The sequence below is a fragment of the Lygodium microphyllum genome, chromosome 30 (assembly GCF_053477565.2).
Source record: "Lygodium microphyllum isolate KBCC chromosome 30, Lygodium_microphyllum_v1.1.10, whole genome shotgun sequence".
NCBI classification, from domain to species: Eukaryota; Viridiplantae; Streptophyta; class Polypodiopsida; order Schizaeales; family Lygodiaceae; genus Lygodium; species Lygodium microphyllum.
Window position 1 is genome coordinate 119,472,892 of NC_141164.1, and position 27,087 is coordinate 119,499,978.

General features: G+C 38.2%; 1 pseudogene; it reads left to right on the forward strand.

Moving 5' to 3' along the window:
• Positions 1–27,087, forward strand: part of LOC148010284 (uncharacterized) — a 79,896-nt pseudogene that overhangs the window by 3,802 nt on the left and 49,007 nt on the right.

The following is a 27,087-nucleotide window of genomic DNA, read 5'->3' on the forward strand; positions in this document are numbered from 1 at the left end:
AAATTACATGGCTTACCATAGGTCATCGTGCATGACCGAGATGCTAAGTTTATGAGTAACTTTTAGCGGGCAGTTTTCAACTCTATGGGCATTCAGTTAGCCCCTTCCATTGCTTACCATCCATAGATAGATGGTCAGATAGAAAGGGTTAACAAATGGCTGGAAACTTACTTGAGGCATTTCTGTCATGATGTGCAGTATGCTTGGGACTCATTGTTGCATGTGGCTGAGTTTTCCTATAATAACTCCACACATGCTAGCATTGGAGTTTCACCTTTTGAGTCCCTATATGGCTACAAGGTGCCCCTTCCTGTGGTTATAATCGATGATAAAATAAATCCACAAAGCAAGGAAGAATTGGATAGAATGCAAGCCTTACTTCAGCAGTGTAAAGCTAACTTGAAGAGAGCTCAAGATCAAATGAAGCTGGTGCGCAGATCGTTTGTTGTATGCTCACGTAGTGAATCCCGGAAGGTCCCCAAGAACAATGAACTCTACCTTTTTGCACAAAAAACAATGTAAAAGCATGAACGACAAGAAGCAAGAGACCAATTGGGTTCAATCTCCCCCCATGCCTTGTGTGAGCGCTTCACAAAGCATGTATTTTTTTGTATATTTCCATCTTCATGCTCAATAATAGCCCAATTTACAAAAAATATGACAAGCTTTTAGCTTTTGAGTTTGCTTTATACAAAAATAGGAAATAAAGCTAATGGACGGTGCCCATGGAGTCTGGCACGTCCAATCTCAATGTCCCAAATAGAAATAACATATCCGTGCGCATAGGCGCATACAAAATAATAATCAATAATCAATGCCTCAATAGACATAACAAAATATAGGCGTGGCGCCTATCAAAATATAATCCATAGGTCGAATACTTGCTAGACTCCAATGCTTTCCTCCGCCACTGCTGCTATCTCTACACATCAACTGAAGCATTCACAATCGTTAGTAAAATAATACAATTAAACCGACAAAAGTGAATACCTAGCAGTCTTCAACTACATAAATAAATCAACTGGTTAGAAATAAATCCTAACCTTAATTTATTACGAGTGCGCACTCTAAACTCATAAACGTTTATTAATTTAATATGTATTTTGCGGAATCACCCGCTATGGAATCACCCATGTACACACTAAATTAATGAAACACCCGAGAAGGACAGGCGTCCCCATCAACTTCTCGCACAAAGAATCCACTTTGTGTATGAGCCCCGGTCATCTAAGTTTACGGAATCCACCGTAAAACCTCACGGAATCCACCATGGCACGGAATCCACAGTGGAATATGCCTCCTGGCATCATACCCCCGGGGTGGGATAGCAATTGACCTTAATTGCTATTAGCTCAATGTGGAGCTAACAGAGTGGGGAAAGCATTTAAGTCTCTAGCGTGCATCCATTGTGCTTCCCCTACAGGATGGTTCTTAAATTTTACTAGATATCTAGAATACCTTCGGCCAGTTCTAGTGGTCATAAAATCAGTGTCTATGATAGCTTCTGGTTCAAGTATTTCAGTCTCTTCCTCTAATAAAGGTGGGTTTTCATAAACAGGGTGGATAGGTAATTGGCCTCTAAATGGTCTCAATAAACTAATGTGAAATGTATTGTGAATTTTCCAAAGAGATGGTAATTCTAACTTGAATGCATTATCATTAATTTTATGAATGATTCTAAATGGTCCATAAAATCTAGGAGCTAGTTTGACAACTGGATGTCTTTCTACACTTTGCAGTCTACGTTTTTCTATTCTCGGCCAAACATAATCATCAACTTTGAAATTCATGGCTTGTCTTTTCTTGTTGGCTTGTTTGGTATATGATTGCTAGGCTTTAGCAATCATATCCTTAACCTCATCAAAAATACTGTTATGCATACTAGCAATATCATCAGCACTCTGAACTCTATTAGACAAAGATGCAACAGGTGTAGATAATCTATATCCATAAATGACTTCAAAAGGTGCTTTCTTTGTAGATGTGTGCGGTGTATTGTTATATGCAAACTGTAATAAATGCAAATGAGTATCCCATGTCTGAGGTTTAGAGATAATATATGCATATAAAAGATCTAGAATGGTGCTGTTTGTGGCTTCTGTTTGTCCATTTGTTTCTGGATGAAATGCAGATGAGAAATCAATCTTTGTGCCTAGATTAGCAAACAGGGTAATCCAAAAATTGTTACAAAATCTAGAATCACGATCTGAAATAATCACTTTTGGCAATCCATGGTTAGTAAAAACAGTTTTCAAAAATAACTGTGCTGCTTGTGATGCTGTTAAAGTTTTCTTACATGGAATGAAATATGCTTGCTTACTAAATCTATCTACAACTGTCCAAATCATATCATGGTTAGATTTAGTATTTGGTAAACTAGTAATGAAATCCATAGAAATATGTTCCCAAGGTTTAGATGGAATAGACAAAGGCATTAGTAATCCATACTGTTTACCATGATGTCTCTTAACTCTTTGACAAATCAAACATTCAGAAATGAAATTAGATACATCTGCATCCATATGCGGCCAATAAAAATCTTCAGTTAACATACGTAATGTAGATATGATACCTCTATGACCTTGATATGGGGGACAATGAATTTCATTCAAAACAAAAGATCGGAATGGAATAGTAACACATAGTCTCTTTTCATAAAACATAAATCCATCATTATATGACAATGAATCAATAGGAATGAAATTATTTTGAACTAATTTATTCCAATCAGAATGAAAAGTAATATCCTGGTGATATGTATCTTTCATAGCAATCAAAGAATCAAAAGATATGACAGAAATATTATGAATTGCAGGTCTTCTACTCAATGCATCAGCAACTACATTTTCTTTTTCAGGTTGGTATTGAATGATAGGATGAAAACTTTGAATGAAGGAAGCCCATTTAATATGACGGTCAGAAATTTGGGGTTGGCTAAGTAAATGTCTAATGCTTTGCTGGTCGGTCTTTATCATGAATTCTGAACCCATTAAGTAGTGTTTTCACTGTCTTAATGCTTGTACAACTACTAATAGTTCTTTGTCATAGGTGGAATATTTCAGCTCAGAGGGTTTCAGCTTAGAACTAGAATATGCTATATGATGATTGTCTTGCATTAGTACGGCTCCTATTCCTGATCCGCTAGCATCAGTCACAACTAGAAAGAATGGTCTATTAAAGTCAGGCAACTGTAGAACAGGGGCATTGGTTAATGCACGTTTCAGTAAGTCAAAGGATTTCTGCTGGTTTTCGGTCCATTGATAAACAACTCCTTTCTTAAGAAGTTTTGTTAATGGTAAAGCAAGTAATGAAAAATTACGTACAAACTTCCTATAGAAACTAGCAAGACCAAGGAATGAGCGTAACTCATGCACGTTTTTAGGAACAGGCCAATGCAATATTGCATCAATTTTCTTAGGATCAACTTTAATTCCTTCAGATGATACAATATGACCTAAATACTCAATTTCTGTCTTAAAGAATTCACTCTTGTCAGGATTTGCAAACAATTGATTTTCTTTCAGTAATTGAAAAACTAATGACAAATGCTCATAATGCTCTTTCTCATTTTGACTAAACACCAAAATATCATCAAAGAAAACAATCACACAGTACTGATATTTCAAAAAGATACGGTTCATCATTCTACTGAAAGTGGCAGGTGCATTAGTCAATCCAAATGGCATGACTAAGAATTCGTAATGGCCAAACTGTGTTCTAAATGCAGTCTTAAATATGTCAGATTTATCTAGCCTCACCTGATGATATCCAAACTTAAGGTCAATTTTACTAAATATAGAAGATCCTTGCAGTTTGTCCATAAGGTCATCAACTCTAGGTATAGGATACCTATTCTTTACAGTGATCTTATTTAAAGCTCGGTAGTCAATACACATACGATAGGTATTATTCTTTTTCTTGACTAAGAGTACAGGTGCACCGAATGGAGAACTGCTAGGTCGAATTAAACCTCTATTTAGTAATTCTTCAACTTGACTCTGGATTTCTTTTTGGTCTATCGGATTGTGCATATATGGTGCTTTGCAAGGTGGTTGTGTGCCAGGTATCAAATCAATCTTATGGTCTTCTGGACGTGAAGGAGATAAACCTGGTGGTAGGTCTTCTGCAAAACAGTCCTTAAAATATGCAAGAAATTCCTTATGCGTAGGGTGCATATGATTTTCCTTTACTTGCAATTCATTCACCCAAATGAGATATGATTTAGTACTCTTGCGTAATACACGTTTTGCTTGAGTATGCGAAAGCAGTGGAAAGACATTAGATGCATGCATACCATATAATATAGTAGATTTTCCTTGAAAATTAATATTCATTGTGTGTGTGGAATAATCTATATTTGGGTTATGCTGGTGTCGCCAAGGCATTCCTAAAATAATGTCACTCGACTGTAATGGAACAACTAAGAAATTTCTTCTTTCAGTGTATGAACCAATTTGAATCTCTAAATCTTGAACTTCTTGTGTACCATTATACCTAGTGCCTAAAAATGCAGCTTTTATGCGATAATGCGTAGGTACAGTCTGTAATTTCAATTCCTTTACCAATTTTGCTGAAATAAAGTCATGAGTACTACCGTCATCATGCAAGATAGTCCTTTCCTTTCCATGCACCAAACATTTCATAGTCAATAATGAATGTGGAGTAGGCATACCTGGTAAAGTGTCGGAAATAGTAGTAGTGTCGTCATCATCTTCAGTGAAATCAGGCATATCCTCATGCTCGTCTTCGTCCATGGCTCCAAGATAGTTGATATGAGCTGGTAGCTTCTTTGAATGACAATTTGCTGCGAGATGTCCTGGCTGGTGACATTTATAGCATACTATTGGCTTGGCTTTAGTTACATTATTTGCAATGGCTGGAAGACTGGGTACATTTGGATTTGCTTGTGGAATAGGCTTAGGATTTGGATTGACATTGGATGGTAATACATGTGGTTTAACCCAATTCTTGCGGAAAGATGGTGAAGAGAAATGACCTGGATTAAACCTTCTAAAATTGGAATTGAATTGTTTAGATCCATAATTACCATTGGCTTGGAATTGTTGTGGTCGTCTATCTCTACCGCGTAACTTATCTTCAATGTCGTGCAGGCTTGAACATGTTCACTTCAGCGTAGTAATGTCCAAGAAGTCCAGACATATACTTCCGCTTATGTGTCGTCTCTGGTACGTCTTCAAGCATGCGTAGCTGTAGGAGTGCATTCCAAAAACGCTCTGTATACTGTGGTATAGGCTCACGATCCCGTTGTTGAAGTAGATCCCATTGCTTGATAGCCTTCTCATGAAATTGCGGTGGAAGGAAATTCTGCATGAACTTCTTCTTGAAATCTTCCCAAGTAGCAGGACATTCTATGCTCTTGCGTACTACAGTCCACCAAAGTGATGCTCTGTCTACCAAATGATTAGTAACACACTTGATTTTATCTTTTTCCGGATAGGTTTCCTCATGGAAATAGTCATCAAACTGGCTAATGAATGATAAAACAGTCTTTCCTTCTCGTATGCCATTGAAAGTGCAGAATTTGAAACTTCGTTTACTTATCTTTGATTCCTTGTGAATGGTTTGAGCTTCAAGGGTGGCGTCGATGGTACGTCAAATCAAATCTTCAGCTTGAGGTTCTTCTTTATCGGTAGACACTCTTTGTAATTTTGTCAATTGCGCTTGCAATGCTTGCCTAGCCCTTCGTTCTTCTTCCAATTGCAGCATGATTAGATCCAGCTTTTGTTCCATAGTAGGCTCAGGTAGGTCGTCTTCAGCCATAGGATCATCCATATGTGGTTCCGTCATCCTGTAAAACTCAAAAGACCTTTCTCACTCAAAATTAGGTTAGCGGATGAGCGTAGCTCAAATTCGGGGTTACAAGGCTATGTATTTTTGGGTATTTCTTTCTCAATTTTCAGAAAATCTGCAATATTTCCTTCTTCGTATGCTGAAAATACTTCAGCGGACCTGTGGATAGGTAGAATACTTTGCCACGAACAACTTTGCAGTTCAGAGTTTTTGCACAGGAACAGCCCTTCTAGGAGTTTTGAGCACTAGTCAGTTCTGACTCCAATTGACTAGTCTGACTTGCAGAGTTGCAGACTTAGCCGACTTGCAGAGTTGCAGACTTGCAGAACTTAGGGAACTTGCAGAACTTGATTCCAGTCGACTTGCAAAACTTAACTTTAGAAGTGCAGAATCTGAAGTTTATGAACTTGATTGTCTTGTGTGACTTGCAGGAAGCTTAAAAGCTTTGATTGACTTAATGGATTAAGAAGCTTTTAGCTTCTTAATCCGTCGTGGATTTTTAGGACAAGAGGATGTCCACGGCGGTATTCGTGGCCTTCAAAACAGCCCACCGTCCTCAATGATTGATTCGTTTTTTATGAAGCTTTAATCAATGAGCTTTATAAAGCTTTTGAAATTTTTAAAGGTGAAGCTTATTTAGCTATGAAAGATATAAGCTTATCTCTAGTTTTTTTTTAACGACTTGATGAAGGAGATGGATGCGTGGTCCTCCGCCTGTCCAGCCTGGTCCTTCGCGATCTGAAAGTAGAAACAAGGGTTCTTGATCGCCAGAAGTCTACCTGTATCGACAGTTCGCGATGAGATTGATTGTAGAGCCCGATCGTTCCAGGAGCTCCGCCTTCGCACGAGATGGGTAGCGATTGGAAGCTCTTGATCTCAGCTCCGCTCTGATACCACTGGTGCGCAGATTGGTCGATGTATGCTCACGTAGTGAATCCCGGAAGGTCCCCAAGAACAATGAACTCTACCTTTTTGCACAAAAAACAATGCAAAAGCATGAACGACAAGAAGCAAGAGACCAATTGGGTTCAATCTCCCCCCATGCCTTGTGTGAGCGCTTCACAAAGCATGTATTTTTTTGTATATTTCCATCTTCATGCTCAATAATAGCCCAATTTACAAAAAATATGACAAGCTTTTAGCTTTTGAGTTTGCTTTATACAAAAATAGGAAATAAAGCTAATGGACGGTGCCCATGGAGTCTGGCACGCCCAATCTCAATGTCCCAAATAGAAATAACATATCCGTGCGCATAGGCGCATACAAAATAATAATCAATAATCAATGCCTCAATAGACATAACAAAATATAGGCGTGGCGCCTATCAAAATATAATCCACAGGTCGAATACTTGCTAGACTCCAATGCTTTCCTCTGCCACTGCTGTTATCTCTACACATCAACTGAAGCATTCACAATCGTTAGTAAAATAATACAATTAAACCGACAAAAGTGAATGCCTAGTAGTCTTCAGCTACATAAATAAATCAACTGGTTAGAAATAAATCCTAACCTTAATTTATTACGAGTGCGCACTCTAAACTCATAAACGTTTATTAATTTAATATGTATTTTGCGGAATCACCCTCTATGGAATCACCCATGTACACACTAAATTAATGAAACACCCGAGAAGGACAGGCGTCCCCATCAACTTCTCACACAAAGAATCCACTTTGTGTATGAGCCCCGGTCATCTAAGTTTACGGAATCCATCGTAAAACCTCACGGAATCCACCGTGGCACGGAATCCATCGTGGAATATGCCTCCTGGCATCAGAAGCTTTATGCTAATGACAAAAGATGGGATGTGGAGTTCCAAGAAGGGGATTTGGTGCTCTTGAAAGTGCCTAAGTCTAGATATGCATCCCTTAAAGACGGGTCCAACAATAAGTTGGCACACATGTTCTATGGACCATACCGGATTATCAAGAGAGTGGGAGACTTAGCATATTGATTGGCATAACCTCCATCTACGAAGATCCATAATGTCTTCCATGTGAGTCAATTGAAGCCCTTCATTGGCTCCTATGCTGAGGAACTCCCACCGATAGATGAAGAAGGCATCATTCAATACATACCTGAAAAAGTCATAGGACAAAGGGAAAAGAGGCTTCGCTCTCGCTCGATCATGGAATACTTGATTAAGTGGCAAGGTTTACCACTCAAGGAAGCTTCTTGGAGGCCAGCTTCAGTTTCGAAAGAGTTCCCATACCTTTTAGAAGCATATTTGGCTGAAATCTAGCTAACTATGGCCCTGTTTTCTCCCAGACTAACTACAGACAGCACTTTGTTTTAAAGCAAATTTTATTCTATACTATGGACAGAAATGCACACCATACATGGGCTGAAAGTACTTCTCAAGAGCTCCGTTTTGATGTATAGCGCACCCCGTTCGGAAACTCTTACAGAAAGTTATGACAGATTCACTATAGTAGGTCCTGTAGTAAACAACTTACTGTCCACTGTCTGCAGCTCGCATTTACCCCGGATATTTGGGTCAAAACTCATATTTATAACTCCCCAATAAGGCCCATATATCGTACATACCCCATGACCTATCATACACAATAATACCTCTTCATTCATCAGTATACCTTTGTAATAATGCAGTAGAGTAGTACTTTGATCGGCCCCTCCCAATTACCACACGTGCCCAAATTGTTTTTTAGGGCAAAAACCTTCGAGTGGGGATGGAATGTAAGAGAGGGGGACTTAATAACAGGGAAATAATAGCTACACTGACTGGTATATAAGGTGAGAGAGACTTAATTTTTCATTATCAGATAATTAATACAAGTCTTCTTTCTCCTTCACCTTGCTCTCCAAGCTTCCATGTCTTCTCTCTCTCTCTTTTTGTCTTTCTTTCTCCATTTCTAGTCTTTCTTTCTCCTCGTATCTGTCTTTCTCTCTCTTCTACTCTTCTTCTTCTTCTTCTTCTCTACAGTCTTCTCTCTCTTCTTTCTCTCTCACAGTCCCTCTCCTTGAAATTATTGATGAGAGTTGAGAGGTGAGGATAATGATTTAATTAATCAAGGAACTTTTGTTTGCACTTTGCATGATGCACGAGCATATGTAGATAGACTAGGCACAATATCTTCAGTGCATCCATATTTTTTTTGTGTGAGGCATTGTTTGAATGGTAGTATGTCATGGATTCGATCAATCGCATGTTTTCTGAAATCATGTATGGTTGTGCACGAAGGTCTCTTTCATAGCATATTCCTGTTAGGGCACACTACATAAAAAAAGTAGGTTCATATCCAGAGAATAGTTTGAAGACTCAAGGATCAAAGGAAACGATTGTACGTTTTACATCGTTAGTGAGTATTTCTTGAAGAAAAAGAGGACATGTGTGCTGAAAGTGTGTGCAATTACGAGAACAATAGGCCAAGGGAATAAGTCGTCCAAGATAAAAGATGGAGAAAAATGATGCGATTTACAAAAATCAATATTTTTTTCACATTTTTGATGGATTTCGTAATTCTGCCCATGCTAGCTTGTTCACCAGACGTGTTCTGATCATGTTGAGTATCCAAAGGACTATATTCAGAGTTCAAATGACGAAGTTATGATCCAAACAAGTTGTAAACAGGCATAGAGAAAAAAAAACAAAAATAGTGAAAAGCAATAGAAAAGCAAAAGCCAAAAGCTGAAATCAAAAAGCCTAATGTATGTGAGTGTGGATAGAAAACTATATAAGGAGAGGAGATTGAAGAGTTAGGGACCTTCCCCCTTGCTTACAATTGTATTATGTGAGAGAGGAGAGTGAAGGGTCGCATGTGAGAGGATACTCTTGACATGTTAATTTCGAAGTTGAAGAATCTGGACTTTGTGTTGCCGAGCATTGGCTCAAGGTTGTTAAGGTATGAGAATATATTTCTCTTGGTTTCTTTTCGAATTATTGGTATTTCCATTGTGTGGTTATGTGATGCTCTACCCACATATGGGTTTTAAATTTTTGAGCTATAAGAGGCGTTATTTTTTGTCTTGTTTTTGTGTGTGGCTTGTGGCGTATTATTGAATATTTGAATTTTTCAAGTTGTATTGTGCATCCAACAAAGTCAAGTATCCCAACTAGCACTCCTTAACGTCTCATTATCGGGTTGTGAGTGAGGCTTGCTCTCGATCACCGCTCGCATAACACCATGTGTTGCTCGTCGTTTATCATTTTAAAAAAATACCCAAAAAACTCAAAAGTACCTAACCTTGCTCCCCCCCACCCCTAACGGTTTGTTCCTTCTCTTTCTCATTTTTCTTTTTTCTTCTTCTTCTTCTTCTTCTTCTTCTTCTTTTTCTTCTTCTTGTCTTGACCTCTTTCTTTCTCCTCCTCCTCCTCCTCCTCCTCCTTCTCCCCTCCTTCTCCTCTTCCTCCTCCTCTCTCCCTTTTCAGTCATCGCCGCAATCACTACCCTTTCTACTACTCGATTGCTTGCTTCATTTCCTCCTCCTCCTCCCCTTCCCCCTTCTTCCTCTCCTCCTCCCTTTTCTTTCTCTCATTCCTCCCTTCTCCTCGCCACCACCACCTCCACCTCCTCCTCTTCCACCCTTCAACCCCTTCATCCCCCCATAAATCCCATTCCCATCCCATCGTCCCTTCTCCTCGCCACTACCACCTCCACCTCCTCCTCTTCCACCCTTCAACCCCCTCATCCCCCCATAAATCCCATTCCCATCCCACCATCCCAACTTCTCTCTTTTTTCCTCAGTTTTTCCCATAAACCCCATTCCTACCTCCCTCTCTAGTTCCTCATTCCCATCTGTCCAATGTACCAATACCCTTGAGACCCCCAAACTCTCATTCACGCCACTCTCACCGACACCCCCAACATGCTCTCTTCTCTTCATGGTGCCTTTTTTTTTAAACGGTGATCCCACGCAAGCTTCTACTTTGTTTTGTATGAGTTTGCGGTTTGTGCATGAGTTCGTGGTTCATGCATGCGTGTCCATAGTTCTTTGCCACCGTTTACATGAGTGAGGATGTGTGTGAGGTTCTATTTGTGCTGCAAGGCTTATTGTTGATGTTCACATGCAATGTGGTGAATTGTGGTACCGATCTTCTTGCTAATTTAAATTTGCAAAAAACCATTAGACACAAATATAAATAAAAAATTCATTGCAAAGTAAAAATAAAAATAAAAAACACACAAAAAACTAAATTACAAATTTTAAAAAACCATAACCATAAATTTTTGGGTAGAAAATTCATTTGGAAATTGAAAAAAGAAAACTAAAAAATCCACTACAAACTTATAAATTCCATTAAAAATCTTCAAAAAGATAGAGAAATGATTGAAAAATATGAAAAAATCTACGATAAATCCTCAAAGATCCCATTTACAATTCTTTACTTTTTATTGTTAATTTTCTTTCCAAATTGGTCATTTTAACGTAAGAAAATAGAAAAAATATATAGAATTTTAAAAATTCGTAAAAATACAAAAATAATTACAAAAAAGTATACGCATTGTGTCTTTCTCTTTTTTCTAATGCTAATAACTTTTGGACTAGCTAGATTGCATTTTGTTTTCCTTCATAGACGTGGTCGTTCCTTTTTATTGTGTGCATTGAAATTAGGATACATGCACACATCTTGTAGGTATCAATTTTTCTATTTCCGTGCACGACAAATCATATTTAGTTCTTAAAATGAACCCCACTAATCATATCTTCCATGCACATTCCCATCCAACACACCATTAAATTAAAATTAAATAAACCCACCATTCACATTGTATGTGCGTCATGCACCAAATGCACACATTGTAATTTGTAATAAAAGGAACCAATCGTCACTCATGCACATGCTAGCCTGAAAGTGCTACATTTACAATAAGTTTCAATTAAAGAGTTTTTCATTTAGAGACTTTATGAGTCGGGATCGTAGTCATGGATTGCACTTAATGCACCGATCAATGTAATAAAGGTTGTAATTGATAAGTAATGAAACATTGCTTTTTAAAAAGGTTTATCATCTAATAAAAATTTCATCCATTAGTAATAAATTTTGTAAAATCTATCACAAATTAAAGCTGAATCTACTCACTTTTCAGTGATCACTAATTCAATGAATGCACTACATGGGAGTGTAGATGACACAATCTCCTAGTTTGTCAATGTCGAGATGATCAATTTAATCTTGGTTCAATAGTATCCATGAGTTGTGGTTTATCTGGTTCTTGATATTCTATTGGTCACGATATTGCAGTCAATGATATAATATGTATATATATATATATATTTTAAAACTACCTAATATGGGGATTAGGGTGTCTATATGTTGCATCTCATGAAGCTCGTAATTGCACATGTAGTTAGGTCATGTCAAAATTTTTGTAGGATGTGATTTGTTTGGGATGGTCAATGGTCCTGTGTATGAGCTAATACTTTTATTAATCTTTTATCTAATTTTTTCCTATTATTTTGCTTGCATTCTTTTTATCTATATGGTGTGGTATATGTCTTGTTATTATTTGAATGGCACCTTAATCCATTCAATATGTTCCTTTGGTTTATCGATATTATTCTCCACTGTTGAAATTAGACCTTATTATTAAGTCAGACCTTTCCAATTTTGTGGCTATTTCATTGCCCTGATTTCAAACGATCCTACTTTGTGTGCTGAGTTCTTATCCTCTGACAACAAGTGGGGTGGTTATGTCCGAAGTATCACTATTATGATGACACTCAGATGCTTGCAGAAAGGCTTTGTCTTTTCCTTACCATGGCGAGGTTTTTCTAGTAGTTTGTTAACTCTTAACTAATGAGGGCATTATCAAAGTGTTGTACAAACAAACTTGTACCATCTTAAATCCTAAGAAACTTATCACCATTTTAGGTATTTAGGTGGCAATGAGCTTAGACCCATTTTGGAAGTTGTTGTATCAATTTCTTCAGGACAAGTTCATGCCTACCAAGATTCCATTCAATTATTTGTCTAAGAATTTGTTCACTACCTCTAGAAAGGTTCTTAAAGAAGTGGTCATTGACTAGATTTTGTATCTTTATATGTAAAAATGAGTCAACATTTTATCAAGGTTACTAGAGGTACTATGACGAATGTTACTATAGATTTTTATCCTTCAAAGGATAAAAAGGATGGAGTGGTTCTTGCTCCTTTGATTTCCTTATGGAAGTGGTTAGAATGGTATTTGAAGCCTCTATTACACCTGTCATTATGCTGATGGCTTGCCCCACGGAGTTTAGTCATAAATATATATATGTATCACGTGGGTTCAATATAAGGGATTTTTAAAATGCCATTTTTATACATTTTTTACATACAAAAAGGTCCCATATATAAGAAATTACTTACATTTTAAATAGAAAAGATTTATGTTTTATTAAGGAAAAACATAGATAAGAATATTTATAAATAGGTCTTGAACGCATGTGATATAGAGGGTATACATATAGTGAATTCCCCAGATGACTTACATATATATTCAAGGTAATCTTATGATTCTGCAAGATGAAGATTTGTCTTGGTATATGGGGGATATTATTTTTCAAGTTATCCTTTATGTTTGACATCTAGAGATAAAGATAGATTAGATTTTTGAAGCTTATTCATCCAAAGTGGCTCACTACCTTAAAGTTTCTTAGTATCCAACGATAGATTTGTTACCTTGAATCCTCAACAAGTATAAGTCTCTACACGTCTACAAAATGCTAATTAACTAAGAGAGCTATTTTAGCCCATATTTCTACACAATCTCCTTTCGACACATCCTTCTTTGAAGCTTACAATTGTCGAATTGTTTTAGGTCCATTAGTACCTTCACTTGTTTATTATCAATAGATAGCCCACATATTTGCTTCTTATTTATTCATACTTCAATCAATTCCACATATAATTTCTCCTCTCCTTTTTTAACCTCAATCAAATCCACAAATTCCTATTTTTATTCATTTTTTGTTCATCATAAATAGTGTTTTTTTACCCCCTTCTCCTTGTCCTTTACAATACTAGATTCCTATCCAATTCTTCAACATATTTCCTAACATCTTTCTTATTAGATTTTATTAAATTGCATGAATCTCCATCTTGAAGCCTTCTTTTTATGATTTTGCATATTTATTGCTTTATGTTTATTGTGTGTTCCTCTTCCTTCTTCTACATCTTTTATTTCGGATCCATCTCAGTTGGTTAGGAGCCACTCAGATTTTGATTTGCAAATTATCTAGACACAGAGGATGGAACCCGGGGGGTCCACTAGGGTTTACCATATGGTACCACGTGAGTGTAAGGGAGGGGGGTTATTTATGGGAAGGAAGGTACATTTTATAAGGTAAGGTCCTACAAATAGGGGGTAGATAAGGGATATTTTCATATATTTCTTGCATGCAGGTGACGTCTCCTTATTACTACTAGTGAATCCCCATGGGATGGAGACAGACAGATTCATTAACATGTCCCCAAATTAATTGGCATATCATTTTAGGGGACTGGAAGACTTCTATTCAAGCTTATCAGAGTTATTTGTAGTTTTTCAGATATATCATCAATCTACTAATCCTTTAGTTGTTAGATTGGCTGCTCATTTTGCTTGGTACTTAGCATTTATGTATCATCATTCTCATAATGATCACAAGCTAATATATAAATTGTACCTTAATGCTAATGTAGAGATTGATCCCTATTAGTTTGACATATTATATTTCCATTCTCTATCTTCCAAAGCACATATGTTGTACTGGATGGTGGACAGAATGTGTTATTTGCAGTTCTTTTAAAATCCTCCCAAGATATTTGTAGATGAATCCCTCTCCGTAGAGAGATTTCGAAACTATCAAGATTTTAAGTGTTATATGCTCCATGGATTCTTGATATATCTTTGTTGAGCCATAATGATATAATGTTTTCTAGAGGTGCCATTGAGGTGATTGCTTTATGTCTAGTTTGTATATGTGATGTGTGAGTTGTGTATGAAGGGGTCATGGTTAGCTGAAGCTCATTGAGATGGTGGTTCTTTGGTATTTGCCTAGTTTTGATAAATTGCAATGGATCGATAAAAAAACCTATTATATCCTTTACAAATTTGTTATGGTTTTATCTTTTTAGGATGAATTAATGGATACAAGGTGTTTTCCTTTCGTCAAGTTTGTTTGCTAGATGCAAGTTAATGATTGGGATTGTGGATTTATTCGAGCTAGAGTTGATACTTGAAGATGGTTATTTTAGAAATTTTATTATCTTTTTCCAAGGTCACTAATGGGGGTAAAGGCGCCTCTGCCTAGCCACCCGTGTATTACTACACTGACAGTACCCGCCACTCCACACTGCAGGTGGCGGGCGCCTGTCACCATCACTTTATTCTTTATTCTTTTAGTGACAGTTTGAATAAAGGAAGGCTTGGTCACACATTGTGACTGTTGGAGTTCCCATTTGTGTCTCTCTCTCTTCTTGCTCTTGCTCTCTACCATAGCTCACTTCCAAGTAAGCTTCGATTCTTCTCACCTTTCAACTAGTATCAGAGCTTGATCATGGAGCTTGGCTCGACATTACTTCAACCTAGATTGAAGACCTAGAGCTTGGAGCTTCATTGCCAGCCATGGCTTCTTTCCCCTAAGATAAGATTTCATCTCTCGCCCCCCATAGGCTCTTTGCAAATGTTCCTTGGCTTCATTGGACACCTTGTATGCCCCTATTAGCCCCCTTATCCTCAACATAACCACCAGGCCCCACAGTAGCAACTCACATTTTTTTGCGCTTATTTCAAAATTTGGGTCAAAAATCCCATTCTTTCTCACATCTCGAGCATTCAAAACCCGATTTAGGCAAGGTAAGAGTTCAACTTGGGGTTTTGGCACACTCTAGATGCGATGGGGATGTCAAATCTGCCAAATTCTAATCACAGCATTTTCTACAACAGATATGAGTTTATTTACAATAAGAAAATGTCATGCTCTTAGCTTATGTGATGATCCCGAGGCTTGATATTTGATGCCCAGATGCTTTGGGGATGTTTGCCCAATGTTTTGAGATGCTTTATGACTTGGTTTGAGCTTTCATAGCTCAATTTATGTAGGGATTTACTGATGTACATTGTTTGGATAGCAGCAAGGTTTTATCACTCTTGATTTGGATGTGGACACTTTGTTGTTGGTTGGGATTTATGCTACCTTGGTTGACAGGTTTCGGGGCTATCTTTGGGATATGCAATAAAGTATTGACCTTCGGGGTACGACATAGAGCTTGTCTTTGGTTCCGGATCTTCATTTGAGCTTGAGCTCGGCTTTGGAATGCATTTGATGCTCCATTGTCATGCAACTACGTGCACACCATGTAAAAAAATCTAGATGTGGCTTTCTTATAGATTTAGAGAGCCAATGCCACTTTAGGCATTAGTGTTAGTGTCCATGGTTCAAAAATATTAGATTTTTGAACAAGTTTTAGCCCATTTTTGATATTTTAGATATTATCTATTGTAAAAATCCATAAAACTATAGACAAATTCTAGATTAGGATGACACATAAAAGAAATCATGTAGCTTTCAGCCAATTTGAGAGGATTTTATGTAAAAAGAGAGATTGACAAAATCGTGTGATGCGCGATCGCTGTTTTCAGGCACTGAATAGCACTTCGAAGTGGAAGATGAAGAATGAGTGATCTGGTAGAATTTTGGCCAGGTGTCCTAGTATTTTACCCCCCTTTTGGAGCCAATGGAAGCATCAGATGGGTGATCTGAGCAGCATAGAGAAAGGTATTATTTTATACACGTTTTTTTCTACAAGATTTTTATCTTCTCATAATGCAAGTATAAACTAACAGGCTTCATCTCTGTTAGTATTCTTATACATTCTCTATTTCTTTATGTGAGTATTCTTCTACATCTTCTATTTCTTCGAACCCCTTCTCTTACGTGGGCTGATTTGGGGCTGATATCTTCAGCCATATTCAGAGAATTAGCTATTTCTTACTCTACAAAAGACATCTTGTCAAAATATGCAAGTATTATGTGTCCCTATGGCACGACAATGTTTGTAGATCATTCATAGATACTTTGAGTTGAATTAAAAGGAGCTATTTCTCTTATTTCTTGGTTGTGGTAACTTATCCTTATCACGAACTCTATGGGAGCTTTCGCTCAACCGCCAAGACCCATGGACCGCTTATTGTTTCAAGCGTTCCAAGCCGAGCACTAATGGCTACCTCTCACATAGCCGACGCGCCATCCATACCTATGGGTGTAGTGAGCTTACCTCTGTGCCGTTCGAGTTACCTCCTCTCCCACGCACTCCGGTAGCTCCACGATCCAAGTGCAAGCTTCAAGCAAGCTCCATCCTCCCGCTCCAAGCTCCAAGCCCCATTGCCGCGAGCAAGACAAGAGAAGAGAAGAGAAGAGAAGAAGAGAGGAGAAGATGGAGAGTTTCTCCTCCTCGGTCCCTCACCCTCACTCACTCACTCCCTCACACTCTCACACTCCCTCTCTCAAGCACAAGCTCAAGCAAGCAAGAACAAGAAGAAGAAGAAGAAGAAGAGGAGAGCTACTTTTGGCCACACACAAGAATTAGCTTTTCATTCACTTTTCAACTTTATATACAAAACCCTAAATCCCTTTTGGGCGGTCATCCCCTTTTTTACATGGCCGACCATAGCCTCGGCCCTTTTTCCCATTGTCCTTCTATCTTCCTAGCTTCCTTTCCATCGCCCGTCTACATTTACAAATTGCATGGGTGAGAGCCTAGTGCTCTTTTACAAGATTTTAGGGTGCGCCTTTTTATTTTAAAATGCACATTTCCCCTTTTGCATTTGCCTTGGACTTTTAAGGTTGCCCTTGCGCTTTTGGCCTTTTCTCCTATTCTTTCTTCAATCGGGCTACCTTTTTTCCACCTTTGCCCTGCGTCTTTTTTATTTCCTTTTGCTTTCTTCATGTTGGGGTTAACAAACTCAATTTGAAGCTCTCTTGAAGTGAGTATCTTTGCCCTACAAGCCTTGTAATTGACTCATAAGCTTTTGTTCCTAACAGTCTACATTGAATGTAATCATGCAAAGTTGATTTATGCTATGGCATCATGTATGAATGATGGGATGCAGAGTAGTTTATGATACATGACAACATATTATACTTGATTTTATAATTGGTGATTGCTCTTATATTCAAGAAAACAAGCTTGATTTGGGTTAGAAATTATGAGATATTACTCTTGTGATCTTTGCTAAGAACATGTAGTTGGAAACTCTATCAACATATTCAAGAACTTGGCTTGAAACCTTCAACCCTTCTCTTATCTCTACCATCTCCAGAGTCTAAGCTCTTGAACCCCCATACATTCTTCTCTCTCAAACCCCTGTGATTGACCGTGAAGTACCTCTTGAATCTTTGAATATTCACTATAATCTACTTATCCCTTAAAGACACATCTCCATCTATCTTGTCCAGTTTTCTTGCCAAACCCTTGTGGTGACCTTCAACCCTACACGTTGCGACATTGGTGAACCCAACGTGAAGGTTGGTGTAAGAGAACTCCAAGATAGGGGATTCTTTAGGAGATACTCTACAACAGTTGGTGCACATACTACAGCAAACTCAGCAACAACAAATCCAAATGTTACAACAATAACAACAAAGGCAAGACGAAGAGAATATTGATTCCACAACTATCAAGGCCCTAGAGGAAGTTGGGCGGGAATTAAAACAATTTAATGGTCCAAATGTCTCTGTTTTCATTCACTTGTATGTTGAGAAAATGCTCTTCTTTGATGTACCGCAACATGCATGGAGTCACTATTTTGCCAGATTGGCCAAGCATGGTCTTCAAGAAAGAATCCATGGTCTTTTTCAGCGAGATGCGGATTGGACTGCATTCAAAAAAGCCCTACGTGAAGAATTCTTCTTAGAAGACTCTAGCCTAATGACGAAGAAAAGTTTCACTGATTGTGTTTAGAAACCAAACAAAGGTTTAGTTGCAACAACTTTATACCATGAGTTTGAAAGTAAATTTGGACAACTTGATGCTGAAGACCAACAAAGTATGGAAGGTCAGAAGATTGAATTATTCCTTAAGGCTGCAAATCCCATTCTGCCAGAGAAGCTTGCTAATCGCCTAGAATATGCTACCTCCGAATCAAGAGTCAAGATTGCATGGACAGATGTTACTGATGTAGTTAACATGATTGCTCGAAGAGAGTAGATGCGACTAAGATTAGGCTCTACTTCAACTTCAACAACTCCATTGATGGAGCTTGTTCCACCTTCGAAATCCCCTATTCCTTTGACTAATCAACCAAATCTTTCTTCTTTTGTTCCTTCTAAAAATGATGTCATGGATCAACTCATTAAAAGCATGTGTGACCTTCATCTGAATCTTACAGAAATTAGTTCCAAGGTGGAGAAGCTAGATGTTAAAGTTGAGGAATGAGGATGATCATCAACTCAAAGACCCATGAGAGAAGGCTTTAAGAGGCGTTGTATTTGGTGCAATAGCCAACAACATGACAAGAGGGAGTGTTTTTCCTTTTGTGAGGCTGAAGCACAGAAGCTCGTCTTTTGGAGGAAAAATTAATGCAGCTGAAACCGGTCTTCCACTAGAGCCAAATTTTTGCAATGGTGGAATGAAGAAAAGATTAGAAGATTTAGTTGTAAAGAATGCCTACGCAACAATTGATATAGCTACTATGGGCTACAAATTGAGCCAACTAAATCAAGTTTGAAAGAATATAAAGCTAATGTGCAATCTAAAGTATGGATGCAGGCATTAGATCAAATGAAATGTGGTAAAGTAGCCAAAGATGATCTAATTAATGCCAGTTAGTGCATTTGAGGAATAACTGGTTGGAAAGAACTGATAGATTCTTTTTTTACCTTTGCGCATTTGGCTGATGTCAATCATAAAAGTCTTGATTGAAGAAAAGAGAAGAAGAGAAGATGAACCAAGGCCTTCCTCTTCTTGCCCTCCAAAACCGGTAACTAGAAGAACACCTGAACAACCAAAGCTTGCACAACAAAGAAGACCAAATGAAAGAACAAAGGCAAACAAGTTGCAATAGTCCGACATAGAATCTGCAACCGATCATCTCAAATGAGTTCTAGAAGAACAAATTCTAGGAAGTAAAATTGAATTCACCTTAGGTAAAATTCTTGGCATTTCCAAACGTGAATTCCATGTTGTAATTATTAATATAGTTAAAAGAAAAAGACAATATGTTGGTGATGATGCTGAAGAAATAGTGCATGATTTTTTGCAAGATCTTCGAGTCTTTGTGCAACAATTGAGTTAATTCAGCTTTGCCTACTTTTCCTGCATTAGATCAAATCTAAAATATGGATGCAGGCATTAGTTCAAATGGAACGCGGCAAAGTCTTTGTGCAGCAATTGAGTTAATTCAGCTTGAAGCAGTTAAAGAGTTAATTGCAGCAATTGAAGCTAAAGATAAAGAAAGCATGGATGCAAAAATTAAAGAAGTGAAGGTTGAAAATCTAATGGTCAACTGGTCATACCCAGTTGGGCAGCCCATCTCTCAAAAAGAATGTCATCTACAGCACATGCATGATGAGGAAGAAACCTGATTTATTCCAAGGAGTCACTACTCCCATACACATTGGGCAAGAGCAACAACGGAGACAGTCGTCAAAATTGGAAAAAAAGAAACACCATGTATCGCATTCTTAGACCATGGTTCTGAGATAAATGTGATGTCAAGGAGTCTCTATGAAAGTGGCGGATGGCCCATAGATGTTGATCCGAGTTGGCGAATGAGAGCTGCAAACAACTCTTCTGGAGAGTTATATGTTGCATGTCCTAATATGCAAGTAACTATTGGAGACATAAAAGACAATTTTCACTTTTTTGTTCAAGACTCTTGTAGTTACCCTATCATTCTTGGGCAACCTTACATTTTTAAAGCCCACTTGGAAACAAAAGCTCTTGATGATGGTTCTTCCTATGCTCAAATCTGAAGTAAGGATAATGAATGAGCTATCCGATTTCTTATTGTGTGCGTTAACCATCATCGAAACAGGGATTGACTACTGCGTGATTATCTTGTGCCTCCTAATGCCTGAGAATTCAAGGGTTTTCGGGCTGCACTACTATAAAAGGAGGCTATGGCAGTGCGTCATGTAAAAAGATTGAACCTCCTTATGCTACAAAAAATGTGTCTCTAGCAAATCTGTATGTACGTATACCCAATAGTATGCGCTATTATAAGTCTCTTCCAGCCATGACTAAAGCTAAAAGAAATTATTTATGTCATGTAAAAAGGGAGCTAAAAACTTATGACATGATGACTGAAAATGAAGATATTTCGGACTTTTTTTGGACTGATTACTACTGATACATTGGTTGAAATATGTGCAGTTGCTCATACAGAAAATCAGGTTGCAAATCAGTCCATAAAAGTATGTGCATTGAATTTTTATCAAACAATTCAAGAATTTGTTGAGCAGGAAGACATTGGTTTACTCAACAAAACTAAAGCACAAGTGGAGACAAAATAGAAAACCGTGGATAATAAATTATGTGGTAGTCCCACTACCTCCTGAAAGTGAAGGGCTAGCTGATAGGGCAGCAAATCAGTCAAGTCTTCATGATCCTTCCAACATTGGTTACAAGTTCACATCTGAAAGTATAAAAGAGCTCAAAATAGGTGAAAAATCTTTCCTTTCACCGGTGTCAAAGAGCTTACTCTTCATAATATAAAACATGGGATTCTTATGAACAACAAAAAAGCTTCACTGGGAGTTATATGAGGAATTTGCATACAAAATTTAGACATTGTTATCCAATAACCAACTTAGTTACACAAGTTCTTTTGTATTTAGCATATAATTTTCAGTTATACCATGTATATTGATGAAAAATAAGTCTATGGGAACCTACAACTTAGTCAACTGGAAGTAATTGACAGTCTGCAGGATAAATCACATTAATTCAGGTGCAAAAATATGGTCAGATCTCAAGAAAAATGTCAAAAGTTGCCAAAAGTCCACTAGGTTCACATGGGACCTAAAGTAATAAACTTAAGTGACCAGCAAGTGACCTAGCTAGGTCAAAAAGAGACCAAGGTCTGAGCAGGGAGCAGCCCGCATTTTTCGGCGCAAAAAGCGGGATGCACAGTCTGAGCACAACTGGAGAGAGCTGGAGCTATGGTGCATGATTTGGAGCATGCAAACTGAAGATCAACAGGCCCATAAACTGAAGGTGTAAACATGGTGAGAGCTCCACTTCTCTGCCCATTTGGTCTAACGAAAATGCATGTTGAAACAGTCTATAAAAGAGGGAAAACTGAGAGAAAAGTATTCAGCCTGCTCTTATGCACGACTTCTCTCATTTTGTCTACCTTATTCTTGGTCCAATGAAGCCCGACTTGTACCCAAGTACTTGAGTGACTTTGGGGCAAGCAAAGGGTAAGGATTTTGAAGGTATATGGGCTGTTATGGGCTGAAATAACTAGTCATAAACAGGGGAGCCCACTGTTATGGTCCATTTTTATGAGCAAACAAGAGATTTATGTGGTTGTAATGGAAGGAAATGACCTCTTTTCATCAGGACTTTGGTCATTAATGATTAGGAGAGCTTCTTCATGAGTTTAAGCACTTATTTTGAGCTTGATTATGGGCTGGAATTTTCTGTTTTAAAACAGGGCTGAAGCTAAAATTATGCTTCTTCAATTCATTTCATGTATCATTGGCCCAAATCTTGAATGGATTTGAGTCTATCAACATAATACTTGTTCCAAAGGGTTGAAATCCATCTATGTACTTGAAATAAAAGCCATTAGAACTTGCATTTGATATTCATAATTGAACTGAGAATCTAAAAATGTCCTTTATGATATGATGTATGTATCCAGAGGCATTTGATGTTATCAAGATAGAGTTATTTCTTCCATTCATGTATACTAAATACATAGAAGAAAAAGCATGAATTCTTCTTCCGTACCTAAATCATTTCTAAATCCCGGATCTTATTAATCCCCAATCTTATTAATCCCCAATCTATTTCCCCTTCCTGAACTTTGAATCCTAAACTCCTATTTCGCACTAAAGCCCCGGTGGTAGAGCTTCAACCCTTAACACGACGACACCGGTTGAAAAGCTCTCTTTTATGCAAATACTAATGAAACATTGAAAAGCTTTTGCATTTTAGCCAAGTGAAATAGGCTATGTGGATCTAAATATTGTGGCTCCTATGGTCATTTTTATGGTCCCACATGTACCTTGCAACCTCAAGCCCATTCCTATTCCAAGGGTGTATTTGCCCAAATTATTGGAACTTCTAAACGAGAAGATTAGAATGAAGATTTTAGAACCTTCTTCAGCTCCTTACTCAAATTGATGGTTTACCATGCCCAAGAAAAATGGATCCTTACGATTCATTCAAGATCTACATCCTGTTAATCATATCACAATCCAAAATGTTGGTTCGGATCCAATTGTTGATAAGTTTACTGAAGCTTTTGTAGGTAGAGCAATTTATTCTATGGGCAACCTATATTCAAGATATGACCAATTTTAGCTTTCATTAGAAATCCGAGACATTACCACAATGAAGACACCTCTTGGATTGGTCTGCATGTACATTCTACCACAAGGTGCAACAAACTCCATAGCCCATATGATGAATGCCATGCACAAAGTCTTAAGGGACTTTATTCCACAACTCACTCTTCCATTTCTTGATGATGTACCTATCAAGGGATGTGAAGTCAATGAAAATAATGAGGAGCTTGACGAAGATGGCTGCAAGACATTTGTAGTTAACCATATTCATGATTGTGATAGGATTTTGACAAGGCTAGAAGAGGTACATCTTACCCATTCTGGAGGTAAGTTGATTTTTGGGGTAGAAGAAGTCCTAGTGGTCGGACATTTGTGTAGCCCCTACGAACGTAAATCTTCACTAATCAAGATAGATGCCATCGACAGAATGCAAGAAAAATGCACAAATATTTCAGAGGTGAGAAGATTTCTTGGTGCATGTCTATTTTATCTCATATGGATACCACATTTTGCTCATGTAGTCGAAAATCTCTATCACTTATTAAGAAAAGGCCAAAGATTCTCTTGGGGGAAAGAGTATACTCTCATTGTACACAAACTAAAGAAGTTGTTGATTTCAGCCCCCACTCTCAAAAGGGCTGATTATTCAAATGGTCAACCCATCATCCTTACTATGGATATAAGTCCCATTGGGATAGGATGGGCTGTTGGCCAAGAAGACCTTGAAGGTAATAGGTATGCAATTCATTTTGGAGCAAAGGTTCTCAATGAACGTCGAAGAAGGTATGCACAAGTAAAAAGGGAATTGTGGGGAGTTATAGCAGCATTAAAGTGTGATTGTGAATACTTTATAGGTGCTTCCGTAGTGGCGGAAACTAATTGTCTCCACTCTTGGGCATGATTGCCAACTACTCTACACCCGATATTGCTATGCTAAGATGGATTTCATATATTAAATCTCTCAATCTCGAATTAAAGCATATTGCAGGAAAGGAAAATCCAGTTGTTGACATGCTTTCACGTGCAAGATATGACAATGAAGAAGAGTTGGTGGAAGAAGATGAAGCTGAAGAATCTATACTTGCTGAATCTCATTCCATGGTTGCTGAAAGTACCTTTTCAGTTGCTGCATATACAAACCCAAAGCTAAATCTTGTCGGTGAAGCTGATCTTTTTAATGGTATAGCATTAAGTACAGTAAGAACAGGAAAAGATACGCTATAAATCAACATACAGCATTAAAGATCAAAGATTTATCTATGGAAGAAGGGTGGTCAACTAGAAGCCAGCATGCTCATTGCATTGCTCAAGTTCTAGTCCATTTCCTTGAAGAAGATTATGAAGAAGATTGGCTGAAGATCGACCAATATTTGAGCACAATGAAGAAGAAAGAGACTTGGAATGATGAAGAGTTCAAGAATATTAAGAGAAAAGATTATGGCTTCTTTCTTAAAAATGGGAATCTATGGAAGCATGCAAAGAAGAAGAAAGGAGTGCATGTTGTTCGAGTTTTAGGTAATAAAAGGTTGCAACTACAGGTAATGAAGGAATTTCATGAAAGCTTGTGGGTTGGCCATAAAGGCATATGGGGAACCTTTCTTAAAGTCAAAGAAAAATATTGGTGGCAGAACATGTACGGGGACATAGAGCATTTTGTTAAAACTTGTTATTTGTGTCAGATGTACTCTATGGTTAAGCATCGATATGGGTTACAACTGACTTATCCCTTGTCTATACATTATAGATGGGTTATTGATCTTGTAACCATACCTACAGGAATATGGAATATGCGGTATTTAGTGCTTACAATAGAATATCTAACCAATCAAGTTGAAGGTAAAGCTTTAACAACCAAGACCACTCAAGCTGTTTGTCACTTTTTGCTTGAAGAAGTATTTTGCAGATATGGTTGTGTTGGCAAGGTAATCGCAGATAGAGGAGAATTGGATGTCGATGAGGCATGCAAGTTCTTTGCTCAATTGGGTATCAAGTTGGCTTTGACATTATCCTACAACCCTGAAGGCAATGGAAAGAGTGAGAGAGAACATCAACCTATTCTCAAAGCTCTAGCAAAGTCTTGTAGAGGAAAGACCAAAGAATGGACTAAAATGCTACCTTTTGCATTATGGGCTGACCGGCCTACTCACAATATAGTGACTAGCTATATGCCAGCTAAAATTATGCATGGACAACAGCCAATTATGCCAATTGAAGAATCTATTCTCACATGGAGTCTTCTACCTTGGGAGGGAGGCATTAGTAGAGAAGAGTTGCTAACTTTGCACATACCTGGACTGGTTCTCAACCAATGCAAGCCATCTTTGAAGCACAGCCAAGACATCAGATTTCAGCTTAATGGGATAAGCCCAAACTTTTCGTAAAAAATCATCTATGAACATAACAAAATACTTTGCACCACCCATAGACTGACAAGGCATGGGTCCACAGACATCCGAATGTACCAATGCCAAGGGCTCACTCATGCGTGGCCTACCAGACTTCTTATGTGTAGATCTAGTCTGCCTGCCGTAAAGACAATGCTCGCATGAATCAAAACATGCATAATCAAGGGGCGGTAAGTACTACAAACCAGAAAGCATTTTCATTCCCTTCAAAGACATATGGCCCAAATGGGCATGCCAAAGAGATACATGTGGTATAGAACCCATAGACAAAACATGATTAAGGGAGGAAGCGGATACAATCAAGGGATAGAGGCTGCCAGCCTTGGCACCTCTCGCAATCATAAATCTGCCACGAGTGATCTTCCATGTAGAGTCTCCAAAAGATACATGATAACCTGCATCATCAAGTTATCCAGCTGACATAACACTGCGTGTCAAAGCAGGCACATGATGTACATCCTACATAACAAAATTGTTGCCAGAAGGAAACTGCAGCCTAACATCACCAATGCCCACAATATCAAGAGAGTTGTCATCACCCAAGCACATAGAACCCAAAACAATACGGTATGAATGAAACCACTCTCGGCAAGGTGTCACATGAAAGGACGCACCTGAGTCCAAGAGCCAACACTATGCATACAGAGAGTGTATCTCTGTCATCTGCGAAGCACTAGAAGAAGCTACAAGGATATATCATCATCATCAACATCCTCAGGCTGCATAACATTGATCTCTTCAATTTTAACACTGGACTTTGCAGGCACTATGCTCTGATCAGAAGAATTATCCTGCACTTTGTTTTTCCCCTTATCTTTGCGCCTTTCATTGCGCAATTCATGGCATTGTGGCCTAATATAGCCCTTTTTTCCACAATGGTGACAAGTAACATCTACATTCCTACCACGGGATTTGCTACATGACTTCCCACGAGACTTGGACCGAGATTTTTGAGAATCCCGTCCACGGCCACTGCCATTGCCATGCTTTCCATATCCATCATTCTTCCTTCCTCTAACTATCATAGCATGCGATACACGAGAGACATTTAAATTCTTACGATTAACCTCTTCCTGCAAAAGAGCACTCTCAACATCAGATAATGTCAAGGTAGCAATAGAGGCACATAATGCAGTGAGAAGTACATCCCGTGACTCATTAAGAGTACCAAGCAAGAAAAGAGGAGTGGCATCCTCTACAAAAGTGATGTCCTGCAAAGTCAAGTTCTTGAGTATAGCATGGAACTGGCTCAAGTGAGCAGACATAGTCACATTCTCCTTCATGCGCAGATCCATAAGCTGTTTCAGCCAATACATCTGACTCGCTGGACTTTTCTTGTCATAGAGATTCTTGATTTTATCCCACAAGTGCCATGCACTCTGTTCTTCCTCAAATACATTGTAATGAACCTGTTTTGTGAGAG